Source organism: Ursus arctos, unplaced genomic scaffold (assembly GCF_023065955.2).
Source record: "Ursus arctos isolate Adak ecotype North America unplaced genomic scaffold, UrsArc2.0 scaffold_1, whole genome shotgun sequence".
NCBI lineage: Eukaryota > Metazoa > Chordata > Mammalia > Carnivora > Ursidae > Ursus > Ursus arctos.
The window spans coordinates 11,091,698-11,097,096 of NW_026622763.1; the positions used below are offsets into that span (position 1 = coordinate 11,091,698).

A 5,399-nucleotide genomic window follows, 5' to 3' on the forward strand; every position below is an offset into this window, starting at 1 on the left:
AGGCTTCCTTCTGCAGTATTCTTCTGGGCTTTTAGGGTATGAAGTTTCCCCTCACCCTGCCCCCAGCCAAGTGGGTGGATGGATATGGTCCATACTGGGCTTTGCCGGCTTTCCTGTGAGTGTTACCTCCAGCTTCCTCCGAAGGGGTGTGAACCTGACGGGTGAGTCCCTCCTCCTGAGGATGCCCTGGTGAGGACGTAGGAAGGGGAGAGTGGGAGGCCCATCAAGGTCTATCTGTCCCACAGGGCAGAACAGCAGCTGTCTTTAGGATATCCACTGGAGGGGGAGGGGAGTAGAAAGAATTTGGGGGGGGCGGTGTCTGGAGGCAGGAGAGATCCATGCCAGGAGGAGAGCAGAGCGCATTCCAGACAACAGTAAGAACAAAAGTGTGCAAGAGGATGGCTCTTTGGGGGACGATAAGCCGTCTGCCTTGGCCCAGGACAGGTTCTTATGAGGGATGAAGGGGACGGAGGGCAGGCTGGGGACACCAGGGTCACTGGACTGGCGGCAGGAGTGATAATGGTGCGTAACAGCGGCAGGAGCAGCTATGCTCCCTCCCACGGTGTGTGTGTGTGTGTGTGTGTGTGTGTGTGTGTGTGTGCTCCAGGGTCCCTGGGGTCCCGACAGCAGGGAAGGGCGGGGGCGGGTCCCTGGCTCGGTCTGGTGATGCCCTAATTAAGCTGCGGGGACATTTCCCAGCCCAACTGTCACCCGCGCGCGCGGTGCAAGCCAGGAATGCATATTCCCCAAGCGCCAACAGAAGGAAGTTCTTCCTAAGAACGGAGCCCGAGGGCGTGAAGGGAAAACAAGCCCTGTTCACACGCAGGCAGCGCATCCGCTCGGCACAGGCCGGAGGAGGCGGAAGCGCCCGCTGCACCGTCGGGGCGCCGCGGACCCGCGCAGATGCTGAGCTGGAGGCTCTTTTCCTGCCCGGCCCGCGCCCCCTGCGTGGCCCTCGCGGGGACCCCGGGTGCGGAACCCCCCTTCGAAACCCCTGGACCTCCCCTCTTGCTGGGGCGTCCTTGCTGTCCGCAGGGTCCGGCAGCTGCTAGTCCCCCAAATGCGCTCTCCCTCTGTCCCTGGGACCATGTGACCTCCAGCAAGTCACTCCAGCTCTGGGGGCTTCTGCTTCCTTCTTTGAAAAATCGGGTTAATAACCAACCTTCCCGGCTGGCTGCCAGGATTGAAGGAGATACTTGTGTATTAGCGGCTCTCAGCCCGACTCAGTAAACAAGAAATCGGAGGGGTGGAAAGCTGAAAAGATGTCTTAAAAGGAATGTCTCCTTTTCCTGCTTCAGAGAGTTTGCCTTCTGTTCATTCCTCCACATGCTGCAGTGGCTGCAGGAGGATTCTGCAACGGGGGGCATCATATGGCGTCCTCGCCTAACCCCCCCTCCCCAGCAGTTCCTTTCAGCCCCAAAACAGCCATCAGTGTCTTGGCGTCAGCTTCCGGACACCTGTGCGCCGGGCAGGTCCAGATCTGGTGGTTCCAGGACCAGCCACGTTGCTCTGCCCGCCTACCCTCCCGGCTGGTGCCCCTGCGGAAGCTTTAGTGAAGGGGGTGAGAGCCCGTTCTTGGGGGCCAGGTTATTTGGCCTCAATCCTAACTTGATGGTCCCAGTAGCACCCGGCCCCTTGTAAACTTACACTGCTGTTTACTCTGCCCCGACCTGCTAACCTCTAGCTCACTGCCATCTCTCTCTTGACCAGTCAGTGCCTCCTGTTGACTGTGAGCTCCTGGAGCAGACAGCAAGCCCCCTTCATGCTGCTTCCTCAGCTTCTCACACGGTGCCCGGTGCCCAGCAGGTGCCCAGTGAATTGACCTGACAATGCAAATGGCAGCCTAGGTGGCGTGGGCGAGCAGCCCCTGGGAGACCCTCTTTGCACAGATAACCAATGTCTAGAAAGCCTGAAGTTCTACCATCGGTCGGCTCTTTGGCCAGGACTAGCTACATAATTTGCAGAACCCACTGCCAAAGAAAATGTGGGCTCTTCTTTAAAAAGTTAAGGATTTCAAGACGGCAACACGGAGCCATAAATGGAGCACAGGGCCGGTCTAAGCCCTACTGCAGGGGACACACACCCCATCAAGCAGCCCTGCCTCTGGGTCTTGGAGGTTAGATGCCTAGAGTGTCTCCTATTAAAATATTCCCACCGCCCCACCCCAGCCTAGGGAAGGGGAGGCAATGCCTGCAATGTGGTCATGTTCAGTCCAAGTACAACATTTCCCTTGTAAGGAAAGAGCTTCTGAAAATCCTCGGATCAGTGGTCGAGGATGTGGCCATTCTTCCAGACAGGCTGATGAAAGTCTAATTAAAAACAAAAACAAGACCCTAAGTAGATTCTCTTTCAGGGTGACTCACAAGCTTCTCAGGCCCCTGCCCTGCCCATTGTCCTGCTAATCAGGCCTTTTCTTCTGTTCTGTGATTATTTATTGAGCGCTCAGTGTGTGCGGGCACTGCTAGAGGCCTGAGGGAGACAGTGGGGGAGGGGGGGTCATGAAACCCCTGCCCTCCTAGGGCTGGCGCTGTAGTGGGGAAGACCAGACAATAAATATAGATAATGGCACAAATGTACAGTATAATGTCAGGCAGTGCTGAGGGCTATCTGGTAAAAAAAAAGAAAGTGGGGTGGGTGTAATGGTAGATAGAGTGGTGAGAAAAGGCCTCCCTGAGGAGGTGACTTTGAGCAGAGACCGAAACGGAGGGGAAGGGCAAGCCACACCCTGGTCTGGGGGTAGGGTGTTCTGAACTTCAACAGCAAGTGCAAAGGCCCTGAGGCGGGAATGTGACTGGCAAGAGCAGCGAGGGGACAGACGTGGGGAGTGTGGGAGAAGATGAGATCAGAGAGGTCATGGGGACTCAGAGCAGGCAGGGGCTTGTAGGCTCCAAGAGGAGTTTGGATCTGATACCAACTGGCCAGAGGGCAAGAACTCATTAGTGTAATTGACAGCAGGCTGTCGTTTCCCTTCTCAGAGGTGACTCCCAAGCTACTTTCCCCGGCTTCCTGAGCTCCTGTGTTTCAGCAGCCACTCAGGAGCCATGGCAAGATGCAGGGGACACAGGAAATGAGAGGGTAGTGGGTTTAAATCTCTGTTCTGTGGGTACTGCTTTGGGATTTGGGTCCAATGCTTGAAGTCCTGGAATCTCAGACCCCTTTATCGCACCCTCCGGCTTTGTGGGGAGGACTAAGGATGTAAAGCACCTAGTGGGCGGCCTGGCACACAGTAGGCACTCAGGGGCACTTAGTAAGCATTAACTAAAATTATTATCCTTTTTACCTTTTCCAGAGGGTTCACGGTTGGTTTTAATCACAGCATCTCTAGAATTCCAATGTCTCCGCCCTCTGGAGGAACAATAGTGTTTTGTTAGATGCATTGTCTTCAAGTTTCCCTCCCGAGGGAGAAGAGGAAAGGAATTTAATATCAACCCCCCACCTTGCTCCCCCGCCTGGCCCCTAGCACTCCGAAGTCCACAGCATCTTCCAACAAGCCCTGAAGCCCGGGTGTGGGCACTATTGTCCCATTTCATGGGTAAGGAAGCTGAGGCTTAGAGGGGCTCAGGGAGGTAGTAACACAGCTAGTAAATGACAGTCCTGTGGTCAGCCTGGTGAAGCTGGAGGCCAACCGGCTGCTCCTTCCACAGTTTTCCTGGGAAGGAACCCCAAGGGCCAATGGTTATGGGCACAGCTGGGCTCTGGCACCCAAGGCTAGGGTCTGAATCCTGCCTGTGCTTCTGCCAGGGAAGCTACTGAGAGTACTGCCTAATTGCTTCATACCTCACTTTCCACATCTGTAAAATGGGAAGAATAACAGCCCCTTCCCCATAGGGTTATTGCGAGAAAGAAATGAGAACCAGTGTGTCACACTTAGGACCGTCCTTGCCTGGCACAGGGTTACCGCTCAAATAAAATTCACTATCGTGTTATTGGAAAGCTACAATGCAATGTTTTCTTAGTCGTGCTTTCTGAATCAGACCCTCCAAGCCAATCCATCTCTAGGCTGCCCCAAAGGCGGGGAACTGGGTGCACGTTAGGCTGCGGGGTCCCCCTTGGGTGGGCAGAAATGACCACAGCAGTATACCCCACCCCACATGCTCTTCTGCACTGGGCCCTGGCACTCCCCCGCCAAGAGGTGAAGTTGAGTTCTCCTGCTCTCTGAAGCCGGGGCCAGAGATGACACCATCTGAGTTCCGAGCCTATGCCAGAAAAGACCACAGAGCTTCCCCCTCCTTCTCTTGGGATGCCCCCTCTGTGGAAGCCAGTGGCCATGGAAGAAGTCCAAGTACCAGTGACCCAGGAAGGTCCCTGACTAGGTGCCCAGGTCTGCCAGTGTGCTAGTGAAGTTGTGTTGGGCCTTCCAGACCAGCCTACCCATAGCCCATGGCGTGCAAAGCCTTGCCCGAACTCCCTGCCAAGGGCCTCCTCGAAGCCAGCAGGAGCTTGCTTTCTCCAGAGCAATGCAGAGGGGCAAGGGGTCCCTGAGGAGGGCTGCTCAGTAGGCCCAGAAGATTCCTCAGCCTGCTCCGGGTGCTCTAACACGCTCACACAGGGTCTGACCTGGGAGGGGAGGGGAGGCTCCACTTGGGGCTGCCTTTGGGGATCACTCCAGGACAGCCCCCAAACCATAAGGTAAGTTCAGGGTCTGTGCTGCTTTTCACACGTCCCCAGGTCAACAGCATTCCTCTCACTTCAGAGTTGGGCACACGGAGGCGTCTGAAGGTCACAGGCCTTGCTGAAGTCTGTGCAGCTTGTTGGGAGCAGAGACGACAGCCCATCTGAGGTCCGCTGGGCTGAAGGAGCCTCCGAAACCCTATGTCCAGACCTCTGCTTGTTCAGGCTGTGAAACCGAGGACGGGGAAGGAAACTTGCCTACAGACCTGCAACAAGACAGAGAGGCAGCCTGGACCCCTGACCCCTAGCCAGGGCTCCCCCCATACCTTTTCCCTGCCCCATGCCATCCCTTCGGTGGGCATGCCTACCTCCAACAGAGACCCTGGTTCTTAGAACGTAGCCTGCAAGTCCCCCGCTGGTGTCTTCTTTGTCCATGGGTTCAGATAAAGGTGTCAACCCCCCAACCCCCACCCTGTCCCTGACCCCAGGGTCCCAGCGTTGAGACCTGCCTCCCACGCTTGGCCTGGCCTGGAGTTCGCCACGGTGCTTCTGTACTTTGTATTCTGCTTATCTCCGCGCAGCGTCAATATTTGCTATTTAAATGAATGTTATTTGACTGTGTTTGAGATTTTGCATTTTGCCCCAGATTTTGGGCCCTGGAAGGGAGACGCTGAGGTCAGGGAGGTGGCCTGGAGATCCCAGCAGCCACTGGGACCACGGAGTGGCCTAGGGCAGTGAGGAAATCTGCCTAGGATTCTCCCCACCAACTCCTTTTCTCACTGCTTCAT

General features: G+C 56.0%; 1 long non-coding RNA gene across 1 annotated transcript; it reads right to left on the bottom strand.

Annotated features, from left to right (window-relative positions):
• Positions 1-1,020: 1,020 nt before the first annotated feature.
• Positions 1,021-4,873, bottom strand: LOC123001645 (uncharacterized). Its single transcript, XR_006410740.3, has 3 exons — positions 4,558-4,873; positions 3,281-3,345; positions 1,021-2,309 (listed from the first exon to the last, which is right to left on the bottom strand). It is a non-coding gene; the product is annotated as an uncharacterized LOC123001645 (long non-coding RNA).
• Positions 4,874-5,399: the final 526 nt, after the last annotated feature.